This window comes from Bos mutus, chromosome 7 (genome assembly GCF_027580195.1).
Source record: "Bos mutus isolate GX-2022 chromosome 7, NWIPB_WYAK_1.1, whole genome shotgun sequence".
Taxonomy (NCBI): domain Eukaryota; kingdom Metazoa; phylum Chordata; class Mammalia; order Artiodactyla; family Bovidae; genus Bos; species Bos mutus.
The window spans coordinates 104,710,725-104,724,012 of record NC_091623.1 but is presented as its reverse complement, the minus strand read 5'-3'; the positions used below and the strand labels follow the sequence as shown (position 1 = coordinate 104,724,012).

The 13,288-nt window shown below is 41.2% G+C and overlaps 1 protein-coding gene across 4 annotated transcripts in view; it reads right to left on the bottom strand.

Moving 5' to 3' along the window:
• The window catches only part of GRIA1 (glutamate ionotropic receptor AMPA type subunit 1), a 350,905-nt gene that overhangs the window by 135,703 nt on the left and 201,914 nt on the right, over positions 1 to 13,288 (bottom strand). The window lies entirely within an intron of this gene.

The following is a 13,288-nucleotide window of genomic DNA, read 5'->3' as shown; positions in this document are numbered from 1 at the left end:
AGCCCTTGGACTGGCTTGCATCTCTATACTGTTATTAGAAAGGAATCAGCAGTTTTCTAGGAGACCTGGGTGTTAGTCTTCAACTCTTTTTTAAAACTGGATTATAGTTGCTTTACAATGTTGTGTCAGTTTCTACTGTACAGCAGAGTGAATCGGTCATACATATACATGTACCCCCTCTTTTGGGGTTTCCTTCCCATTTAGGTCACCACAGAGCACCGAGTAGAATTGCCTGTACTATGCGGTAGGTTCTCATTAGTTACCTGTTTTATACCTAGTGGTGTAGATATGCCAATCCCAATCTCCCAGTCCATTCCTTCCCCCAGCCCCCACCCAGTATCCACACCTTTGTTCTCTACATGTGTCTTTATTTCTGCTTTTCAAGTAAGATCATCTATCCCATTTTTCCAGCTTCCACGTATCAGATCAGATCAGATCAGTCACTCAGTCGTGTCCGACTCTTTGCAACCCCAGGAATCACAGCACGCCAGGCCTCCCTGTCTAGCACCAACTCCCGGAGTTCACCCAGACTCACGTCCATCAGTGATGCCATCCAGCCATCTCATCCTCTGTCATCCCCTTCTCCTCCTGCCCCCAATCCCTCCCAGCATCAGGGTCTTTTCCAATGAGTCAACTCTTTGCATGAGGTGGCCAAAGTACTGGAGTTTCAGCTTTAGCATCATTCCTTCCAAAGAAATCCCAGGGCTGATCTCCTTTAGAATGGACTGGTTGGATGTCCTTGCAGTCCAAGGGATTCTCAAGAGTCTTCTCCAACACCACAGTTCAAAAGCATCAATTCTTCGGCACTCAGCCTTCTTCACAGTTCAACTCTCACATCCATACATGACCACAGGAAAAACCATAGCCTTGACTAGACGGACCTTTGTTGGCAAAGTAATGTCTCTGCTTTTGAATATGCTATCTAGGTTGGTCATAACTTTCCTTCCAAGGAATAAGCGTCTTTTAATTTCATGGCTACAGTCACCATCTGCAGTGATTTTGGAGCCCCCCAAAATAAAGTCTGACACTGTTTCCACTGTTTCCCCATCTATTTGCCATGAAGTGATGGGACCAGATGCCATGATCTTCATTTTCTGAATGTTGAGCTTTAAGCCAACTTTTTCACTCTCCACTTTCACTTTCATCAAGAGGCTTTTAGTTCCTCTTCACTTTCTGCCATAAGGGTGGTGTCTTCTGCATATCTGAGGTTATTGATATTTCTCCCGGCAATCTTGATTCCAGCTTGTGTTTCTTCCAGCCCAGCGTTTCTCATGATGTACTCTGCATATAAGTTAAATAAGCAGGGTGACAATATACAGCCTTGACGAACTCCTTTTCCTATTTGGAACCAGTCTGTTGTTCCATGTCCAGTTCTAACTGTTGCTTCCTGACCTGCATACAAATTTCTCAAGAGGCAGATCAGGTGGTCTGGTATTCCCATCTCTTTCAGAATTTCCCACAGTTGATTGTGATCCACAAGTCAAAGGCTTTGGCATAGTCAATAAAGCAGAAATAGATGTTTTTCTGGAACTCTCTTGCTTTTTCCATGATCCAGCAGATGTTGGCAATTTGATCTCTGGTTCCCCTGCCTTTTCTAAAACCAGCTTGAACATCTGGAAGTTCACGGTTCACATATTGCTGAAGCCTGGCTTGGAGAATTTTGAGCATTACTTTACTAGCGTGTGAGATGAGTGCAATCGTGCAGTAGTTTGCGCATTCTTTGGCATTGCCTTTCTTTGGGATTGGAATGAAAACTGACCTTTTCTAGTCCTGTGGCCACTGCTGAGTTTTCCAAATTTGCTGGCATATTGAGTGCAGCACTTTCACAGCATCATCTTTCAGGATTTGGAATAGCTCAACTGGAATTCCATGACCTCCACTAGCTTTGTTCGTAGTGATGCTTTCTAAGGCCCACTTGACTTCACATTCCAGCTTCCACATATACACATTAATATATGATACTTGTTTTTTTCTGACTTACTTCACTCTGTATGACAGTCTCTAGGTTCATCCATGTCTCTGAAAATTTTAATGTGTGCTGGTTCTTGGGATGTGAACCTCAAAGTTCTTTATTTCTCTCTCTCAGAGTCTCTACCAGTATCCACATCACAGTTCCTGGAGCGGGCTGATGGCTTAATTCACACCAAAGAGTGAAGCAATAAACAATAATTTCTTCACTCATCCTTCTCATGGTTTTCTTGTAAGTTTCCATCCTTCATCTCTCACCCTCTAAACTTACATCTTGTGGACCAAAGAGTTTTGTTATTGACTCTTTTGGGGTAATGTTGATCCAGGCACTAGATTGTTGATCTGCACAGTGAGGCCCTTGGCTAGATCAGTGAGTGATCCTTCCAACTGTTGTCCCAGGCTGTAGGCATTTTAGAGTCTCCCATGTTGAATTAGGGGGAAGGGAGAAGAATGGGGTTCTAGATTCCTGCCCTCCCTCTACCATCAAAGCAGCTTTGCTTTTTTATCTGTTTCACATACCGGGGTTCTCCCCAGGATTCCATTTGAAAATAGAGCTTTAAACTAAAAAGTTTGGAAACTTCTGAGCCAGTTGATTTTTCTCTTAAGGGCTTTTCAGCTTTGATCTACAATTCTGTGATCACACAGGTGTGTGCACATGAATATGGAGATACGTGAGTTCATGGAATATTCCTGAGATGAGGACTTTGTTCTGTCCTCAAATAACCACGTCTCTGCATACAGTGTTCAGATTTTCCTATTTTAGCCATTTTAACTGACTGGAACTTGAATGTGTTCTCGCCCTATATAATCCCTCATAGTACAGGCTTATCTGGTTCCCGCCAAGTCAATAAGACATTGCAGCTATGCTTAAAACAGCTAAAACGTCATTTGAATTGAAAAAAAAGAAAAAAGCCTCTAGTGTTAACTCTTATCCAAGTACATTTCAAAGAAGAGGGGCTGGCACCTATATGCTTCGATACCTTCAAACACACAATCAGACATATCCCCCAAACACAAGTCCGCTGTTGACAAGTTATTTTAAAAGGTGGTTGGGATCTCACAGTCTGGGGGTTTAGGATAAAATGGTGGCACTTTGTGGCAGAAAGTCAGGGGGCCCCTAGACTAGGCTGTCAAAGCATGATTAAAGAAGTATAGTATCTGGCCTGGTATTGGTTGGTCTTCCAGAATCTCCCTTAATGTTAACTTTGTTCTGTCTGCAGTCAGGGGTGCCACTTGGTCATGGCCACCTCAGAGCAAGAGCCAAAGACCAGTTGAAAATTCAGCTTAAGGATTATGCCCTTGTGCCTACCTGTTGCTGTTCAGTCTCTAAGTCATGTCTGACTCTTTGCAACCCCATGGACTGCAGCATGCCAAGTTCCTCTGTCCTCCACTATTTTCTAGAGTTTGTTCAAATTTATTCCCATCAGGTCGATGATGCTATCTGACCATCTCATCCTCTGCCACCCACTTCTCTTCTTGCCCTCAATCTTTCCCAGCATCAGGGTCTTTTCCAGTAAGTTGGCTCTTCACATTGGGTGACCAAAGTATTGGAGCTTCAACTTCAGCAACAGTCCTTCCAGTGAATATTCAGGGTTGATTTCCTTTAGGATTGACTGGTTTCATCTCATTGTAGTCCAAGGGACTTTCAAGAGGCTTCTCCAACACTACAGTTCAAAAGCATCAATTCTTCAGTGCTCAGCCTTTTTGTAGTCCAGCTCTCATGTCTGTACCTGCCTACTGGATAAACCATAGCTTGACTATATGGAACTTTGTTGGCAAAGTGATGGCTGTGCAAAAAATATGCCATCTAGGCCCATGAAGGGGCTTATGCCTGGAGTTCCTGACAGACTTGAAACCAACGTCTCCCTTTCATATGACAAAACCTTTCTGTCTAAGAAGGATCAGCCTACTTTTTAAATAAAACACCAGCTTAAGCATTCTCAGGGGCTCCCAAAGGGTAGGCACCCTCTGAATGCTTGGTGAAAAACGAATGAAAATTCCAACATAGCATTAAATTTGAAACTTAGCAGGATGGGGAAAGGAATATTCTAGTTCATTCATTCATTCATTCATCTGTATCTAATATTGCCAAGCACATATGGGACAAAGGGATACAGCAGAGAATAAGATACACTTGATCCTTGTTTTCGTTTAAAGTTTAGTGAGAAAGACTAGTATTACCCATGTAATTATGGAGCAAAATAAGTAGGACAAAACCTGGCCCTGGAACTCAGGGAAGGCTTCCCAGTGGAAACACAGAAGCTGAAAGAATAGGAGGCTTTGGTTGGGTGAAGAGTGCAAGGAAGAACCCTCTAATCAGAAAACACACAGGCTTGGAGATTCCAAGTCAGTGACTGAGGGTGGTGAATCAGAGGAATTGAATGTACACATCAGCTTAGCATCAGGAGAGACAGACCCCTTAAGTGCCAATGGTGGCTCAGAGGTTAAAGCATCTGCCTGGAATGCGAGAGACCTGGGTTTGATCCCTGGGTCGGGAAGATCCCCTGGAGAAGGAAATGGCAACCCACTCCAGTACTCTGCCTGGAGAATCCCATGGAGAGAGGAGCCAGGTATGCTACAGTCCACGGGGTCCCAAAGGGTTGGACAAGACTGAGCGACTTCACTTTCAGTTTTCATTTTCACTTAGGGTAATGTACAGCTCGGAAGGTTCGGTCCTTGCTTCCCTACTTGTCCCTCTTTTTAAAAATTTGTACTTATTTTGTGATTTTTCTCTGGCATTCTTTACAAACTTTACTTATATGTTCTAGCTGGAAGACAAAGCCAAGTTGTTTCCAGGACAAACGTGAAGCCACATGCTTCTTAGTGCTTCTTAGTGCTGCTGGTATGAGCCTGGTGCAGTGGAAGATGTGCTCAGTTCATGTTTGATGTTCCTTTGGTGGGCTGTCAGAACCATGTCCTATGAGAAGGCACTGGGGATGCGAAGATGAGGGGCATCCAGGCCAGAGGAGCAAATGCCAGGAGCAAGCAGGGTAGGTGGTTCCAAATACACGATTCCCTATCAGTGGGTGTTATTCGAGCAGGAACCAGATGGATGTGCTTCTGTTAAGGACATTGTAGAGGAGAGTCTGGCCTTTTATGGGAAGTGGCTTAGCTGCCCTCTGAGTCATTTGCATATTCATAGCCGTACTTATAGTCTACCATTGATCTCTGCTTCTTTTAGCAAGACACAAGGAATTTGCCTTTAAGTTCATGTGATAAATGGATACCAGCATTGTTTATTTCCTGAGAAGTCATTTCACTCACTCATTCATTCATTCGGTGACTTTTTAAAGAACACTGTTACGTGAAGCTCATTTTGCCTGGTGAACTGGAAATTCATCAGTGAGAAAGGCAAATTCCTTCCTCCAGGATCTTACAGACAAACAGGGAGGAAGGTATTATATTATTGTATTTCTATTATTATTTTACCATAATTATTATATTATTGTAATAATATAATGTAATTATATAATATATATTTATTTTTTATAATTATAATGTTATATTATCGATAATTATTATTATCATTACCACTGTTATTATAGTGGTGGGTGAGATTTAGTCTAGAAGGGGGTTGAGGGACCTCAAAGATGGTACCCTGTTCCCAGATATTGTGTTTTCTTCCCCCCCTCAATGATAATGATGATGGTAATTACAATGATTATGATGGTGGTAATTGTTAACATTTATTGAGTGTTTTGGGGGCCCAACTATAACTATGAGGACTTATACAGTTGTTATTTCACTTAATTCACATGATAGCCCATGTGGAGGTAGATGATACTACATTCCTTTTTTTCTTTTGCAGATGAGGCAGTGGAAACTCAGAGAGGGTAGGTTATTTTACTAATACCACACAGCTAATCAATATAAAGCCAGAATTCAAACCCAGGTCTGTCTGACCCAGAGCCACTCTCCCCAACTACTGTACCACCTTCCTAACCAAAGAAACAACACAGAAACCAAACACGAACATGCACTGAGATGACGTGGGCAGAAGAAAGCAGACACGCTTGGCCTTATAGAGGGCGTAGATAGATTTCTCTGCACAGGGCAGCAAGGAGATGAAAGAGCACCTTCTTCTTAGGACTCTTACAGCAGAGGGACAGCAGCGTGGAGCTGAATCTTGGATGAGCTGCCACATGGACCAGAACTACTTCTAACTCTAACATTTCACAGGAGGTCATCTGCAACCACGTGGTGGAAATGTCTGACACCCTGGTCCCCAGATACCCCAATAAGACATGGGATGACCTGTCCTCAGTTTGTGTTTCCCTCAGCTTTTGTGCACTAGAAATTGCAGTCGGTATCCATGGGAGGTTGGTTGAGGAACCTCTGAAGACACCAAAATCTGCAGATTCTCAAATCCCTTAAATAAAATGTTGTAATATTTGCATATAACCTGTGCATTTATGTGCATTCTCCTGAATACTTTAAGTCATCTCTAGGTTACTTATAATATCTGATAAAATGTAAATGCTATGTCACTAGCTGGAAATACCATATAAATGCTAGGTAGATAGTTGCCAATATATAGCACATGCAAGTTTTGCATTTTGGGAACTTTTGGATTTTTTTTTCAAATATTTTTGACCTGTGGTGGGTTGAATCCATGGATATAGAACCCATTGATGTGAAAGACCAACTGTATAATTATAATAAAATTCCATCAGTGTCCAGTGGAAAATGAAATGGGGATTTGAGAGCTTGAGTCTGAATTCCGGGTCTATTGCTGCAATTGTAGCAAGATTTAAACTCAAGCCCTCTAGTCAAGAGCCCGTCCTCCCACTGCACCTGACCCCCCTCCTCATGCTCAGCAGTCATATGGCACAGTGTAAGAACATGAATTTGGGAGTTCTGTAGTCCTGGAGGGGAAGCCTGGCTCCATGACTTTATCAATTTAGTAACTGGAAAACTTTATAAATTTAGTGACCAGAAAGCTTACTTTCTGAACCTTGGTTTCTTCATTTGATAAATGGGGTTTTTATCAACCTCAAGGACTATTATGAAGATTTAATAGTTAATCACTTACAGTGTTTGGACTGTAGCAATCACTCAGTGAATAGCTGTTGTTATCATTGTAGTTATTTATTAGGGGTGTAAGGCGGTCTAGTTCAGTGGCTCCAGGGGTTTGGCATAAGTTTAGCCTGGTCATCCTATTCTTAGGATCACATCACTTGGTTTTTGTCAGGTTCCTGAGAGCCAAACTCCACTGACCAGTAGTGACTGCCTTCCTCCTCTGCAGCTCAGTCACGTAACATCTTGGAGCCTCAGTTCTCTCTTCTGTAAAATGGGGGTGATAGAGTCTACCTTGCTTATTTCATACGGGTACTGTGGGATGTGATGTATGCCAAAATGTCACATCAGCTATAGCATAGTGTAAAAATGAGAGGAATTGCTGTTATTATTATTGTTATGAATGCCCTGAAAGGTGAAAGTGAAGTCGCTCAGTTGTGTCCAACTCTTTGCGACCTTATGGACTGTAGCCTACCAGGCTCCTCTGTCCATGGAATTTTCCAGGCAAGAGTACTGGAGTGGGTTGCCATTTCCTGCTCCAGGGGATTTTCCTGACCCAGGGATCACACCTGGGTCTCCCACATTGCTGGCAGACACTTTACCATCTGAGCCACCTGGGAAGCTCATGAATGCCCTGCTGCTGCTGCTGCTAAGTTACTTCAGTAATGTCCGACTTTGTGCTACCACAGAAACGGCAGCCCACCAGGCTCCCTGGTCTCTGGGATTCTCCAGGCAAGAACACTGGAGTGGGTTGCCATTGCCTTCTCCAGTGCATGAAAGTGAAAAGTGAAAGTGAAGTCACTTAGTCGTGTCCGACTCTTAGCGACTCCATGGACTGCAGCCTACCAGGCTCCTCTGTCCATGGTATTTGCCAGGCAAGAGTACTGGAGTGGGTTATGAATGCCCTAGGCAGCACCAAATGCTGCACATTGAAAGACAACCAATACCTTCAGTATTTCAGTGCTTCTCAAACTGGGATCTGGTGGACCCTTTATAAATTCTCAGGGGTGTGCTAGTTCTCTGCAAAAACATTTTTTTTTTTTTACAACTTCTATTTATCTTTATTTCATTTGTATGTCTATTTCACATTATATTTACTAATCAAAGTATTACACATATATAATTTCAAACAGATAACCAAAATATATTGAGTTTGCTTAAAATATTTTTACTGATGGAAGAAATGATCAGAATCCTTTCAGTCCTGTTTCACTACATTATTGTATCATAATCAGTCTCTCATATGTGTAAATGGAGTTTATTTAACTTTTATTATTATTTTTTTGTTTTTTTTTCTTTAAAGTTTTTTTTTATTGTGTTAAAAGTCACATAATATAAAACATACTATTTTAACCATATTTAACTGTGCAATTTAGTGGCACTAAGTACATTCACATTGCTGTGCAACTGTCCATCATCCATCTCCCAAATCTTTTACCTTCCTAAACTGAAACTGTCCCCATTAAACACCAGCTCCCCATTCCTCCTCCCCATCCTATTCCCTCATCTCTGACATCTACCAATGTACTTTCTGATTCTACAAATTTGTCTGTTCTAGGCACCTCATATAAGCAGAATCAAACAATATTTGAAAAAATCTGTACCTACCGTATATTGGATTGCACTTTTTCTCTTTTTTATTTTTTAAAATTTTATTTATTTTAATTGGAGGTTAATTACTTTACAATATTGTATTGGTTTTGCCATACATCAACATGCATCTGCCATGGGTGTACACGTGCTCCCCATCCTGAACCCCCCTCCCACCTCCCTCCCCATACCATCCCTCTGGGTCATCCCAGTGCACCAGCCCCAAGCATCCTGTATCATGCATTGAACCTGGACTGGTGATTCGTTTCACATATGATATTATACATGTTTCAATGCCATTCTCCCAAATCAACCCACCCTCTCCCTCTCCCACAGAGTCAAAAGACTGTTCTATACATCTGTGTCTCTTTTGCTGTCTTCTCTGCAAGAATTTTTAAATGTTGTGCTTATTTATTTCAATGAAACTCAAATCATCAATATTAATTATCTGATCATTTGTCTCATGTTGTGAGTACTCTTGTTTGCAGTCCCAGTGGACTGAAAAATTTAATCATTAGCTCAGTGTTTCCCCAACTGTCTGTGCAGATGCATTCTAAGGGTCCACATATCTTTCTTTTGAGAAACACTAGCTTGTTCTAAGATTTGCTGCTGATGCATTATAGAGATAAGAACTAGCTATAACTGGAGAGCCCCGGCTGGTAACTGTCTGCTTTGATCACAGTCTCAGAGTAGTGAGTGAAAGCTGAGTCAGGGCTGGGTTTGGAGGAGGACTGACAGCCAGACAGGAGAGCTTGGTCCTCCAGGGGATTCCAGGACCCAGGAGCTTCTTTAAGTAGTAACGGTACAGTTCACCAATTTCTGTGGCAACCCACTCCAGTATTCTTGCCTGGGAAATCCCATGGACAAAGGAGCCTGGCGGGCTACAGTCCATAGTGTTGCAAAGAGTTGGACATGACTGAGCAACTGAGCATGCACTCAAGTTCACTTTATGGCCATCCCAATACTATGGAAATATAAATATACATCTATCCTATCATATATAAAATAAGAATGCATGTATCAGCATATATATGCATGGGCATATACATGCACATAAGGAGATCCAATCAGTCCATTCTAAAGGAGATCAGCCCCGGGATTTCTTTGGAAGGAATGATGCTAAAGCTGAAACTCCAGTACTTTGGCCACCTCATGTGAAGAGTTGACTCATTGGAAAAGACTCTGATGCTGGGAGGGATTGGGGGCAAGAGGAGGAGGGGACGACAGAGGATGAGATGGCTGGATGGCATCACTGATTCGATTGACGTGAATCTGGGTGAACTCCGGGAGTTGGTGATGGACAGGGAGGCCTGGCGTGCTGTGATTCATGGGGTCGCAAAGAGTCGGACACGACTGAGCAACTGATCTGATCTGATCTGATACATATAGATACAACATGTGAGTGTGTTCAGATGGGCACATTGACTATATGAAGCAAGGATTCCCCACTATGTAGAGCACTTTAACTTTTTCTAGGCATGGTGGCATTCAGCAACATACTGGCCTTCCCCAGTGACTCTATGAGCATATAGAATAGGAACTATTATTCTCAGTGAGGGAACTGAGTGCTGGCGAATTGCCCAAAATCACAAAGAAGCTAGCCGAGGATGGTGTCTGGACAAAAAGCAGGGTTTTTATTTCTTTGTTTTTTTAATGACTCCCTGTTATAAAGCTCTCCTCCCTGACCCAGGGTTCTCCTTCCGTCTTCTCTTCCAGTAGCCCTCCAAACCCAGAAAAGCATCCCTCCAAAGTGACCTGTTACAGGGACGCTGTTGGCTTCTTTGAAGCTCACACAGTCTGACAGGGACGGAAACAACCTTGAAATAAAAAGTAGCTCCCTCCTTTGTTAAACCTTTCAAAAGCTCCCTTAGTTTCTAACTCTATAATTACACCCTAATCACAAGCATGCTGAAGGAGGGGGTCAGTTCCATGCAGCAGTGGGCTAATTATGTGGCAGAATTTCTAAAAATTATCATCTTATAAATTGCATGATTCCTCTGAAGGGGGAAGAAAAACACACACCACATACTCCACTATGTTTCAAACTGAATTAATTAGTAATCTGAAGCCCAATTATCAACTAATCTATTGGAACATGCAAGTCTTTTGTATTTGGATGGTATATGCAATTTGCATCCTATTAGCTGGCAGTTGTAAGAATTTGAGAGCTCATTAGGTCAGGGGAGAGAAAAAAGAATGCAGATCAGAAGGCTGCAGACACCCAAAGGGCTGACTTGGTGATGCTGTGACTAAGGGGTCACTTGGCAACAGATGGAGGCTGGCAATGTAATTACCTGAGGTCTTTGGGTGGCTTTGAGGTCACTGATGTGTAATTTCTATCTTATCCTGGAGAGATGATTATGCATGCCCCCACCCTTGTTCTGTGTATTCTCAAGCAGCAGGGTGCCCACATGATCTATGCTGAGAGATGTCCTGATATAGTAGAAAAGGCATAGACCTGCTAACCCTGGTGCCAGGCCTGGCTCTATCACTGACTGGTGTGAGCCTGGCCAAGTCATACCCTGTTGCTGGTTTGACCATAAGCAAAGTTTCCCTGTAAGCAAATGAAACTTAGAGCTGACTTCCACAGTCCCTTCTAGGATAAGGATCTGAGTGAGATTCAAGGGATGTCAAGAGTTTTTTTTTCATCACAAAGTCAACAATTTAATCCTTGCAAATGGCTTTTGAGGATGCAACTCTTGGTTCCCCCAAAAGTGTCTGGACAGTTATCATCCATTTAAAAGGCAAGTATCTCTGAGAAAAGTAACATATTTATTTATTAATAACCAGACCTTAATTAACTTATCTTAATAAGTCCTTATTTCTAGTCCTGACCATGAAATACCAAGACAGCCAAGGCTAGGAAGTTTCCAAGGGGAAAGACAAGATGGTTCAGGTAGGAATATGTCTGAGGCTGGAGATCAGTCAGAAAGAGAGACAGAGCTTAAGAATCAGGCAAGATATTTTGGTCCCACTTTTCAGTCCTACCGCTTTGACCTTTACTACACCTAGATCCTGTGCCTTTGTTCTGTTAGTGATCCTTATTCTAAAGATAAGTAGGAAAATATCAACCTCTTATTCAATTAATATTGAATAACGTAGCTAAAACTGGGTGATATAATTTGTTATGGGCAAAAAGCTAAAAAATCACATCTTAAAGGAAACACAGAAAATCATAAAGAAGGCGAGGATAATAAGCAAACTTTGTAGAAAAAGCTATCATTAAGGAAATCTGACATGCTCAAACTACCACATGGCAAAGTTTGTTATTTATTAAAAATTTGCTGGGAGATGCAACCACTTTACAAAATAGTTTTGGCATTCCTCAAAATATCAAACATAGAGTTACCATGTATCCCAGCGATTTCACTCCTAGGTTTGTGCTCAAGAGAAAAACTTGTATACAAATGTTTGTAGAAGCAGAATTCATAATAGTCAAAAAGTGAAAACAACTCAAGTGTCCATCAACTGGTGTGTGGATACACAAAATGGGATGCATCCGTGTAATGGTATGTTACTTGGCAATAAAAAGGAATGAAGAACTGATACGTGGTACCAACATGGATGAATGTTGAAAACATTATGTTAGGTGAAAGAAGCCAGTCAGAAAGGACCAGATATTCTGTGATTCCAATATCTAGAATAGGCAAGTCCATAGAGATAGAAAGTAGATTACTGGAGGAATCTGGGGGAAAATGGGGAGCAACTGCTAATGTGTATGGGGTTTCTTTTGGGGGATGATGGAGATGTTTAAAAATGAGATTGTGGTGATGTTTCATAATTCTGTGAATATACATAAGAGAATTGACTTGTGTGCTTTAAATGGATGAGCTTTACATCATGTGAATTACATCTTAATAACGCTCTTTAAAAATAAGACAAATGCACAGGTATACCTGTGGCAGATTCATTTCGATATTTGGCAAAACTAATACAATATTGTAAAGTTTAAAAATAAAATTAAATTTAAAAAAATAAACTAAAAAAATAAATAAAAAAATAAAAATAAGACAAATGCAAAGTAAAATTAAATTTGACTTTGGGGGGAAAAAAAAACAAAACACTGAAAGTCTCAAACCTCATAATTTAGAAAGGTAGATGAAAAAACATGACCCAGGACTTGCCAAAATAGACTTGCCAAAATGATGGCCACAATGAAAACTCATAATGATACATGTCACTAGGAATAATTTAATGTGTACCAAAAATTATCTTATGAGTCAAGTCTTCCTACCCTGAAAAATAATTGCACCCAATAAAAATAACTGTAGTACATAAAAATGAAAGTAAAAATTTTCTTTAAAAGACAGCTTATCTATGCCACATAAAAAAGAGAATAAAAACTAAATTGTCATAATATTGTTCATGCTATAAAACTGTTTCTGGTTAAAGACTTGTCAGTGCTAGTGTTCTTATCATTTAAACATTTGTATTTATAAACAGTAAACTATCATTGATGTCAAAACAGAGAATCAAAACCAGTGAGGTTAAAGCATCTTGTGTCCATTAAAAGATGTGGTGATTTTGTTGTTATTGCCAAGTGGCAGAGTCGATTAAAGGTGGAATTGTGATGACTAATAAAGGCCTGCCCACCAGTGTGATCTCTTACAAGGAAGCTTAGAGAATCACCTTAAGTGTTATGGGTTTTGCAGGGGCACAGCTGAAGCTCAAAATTTGCCAGTCCCACTCATGCAGTTCCTACCAGCCAGGGACC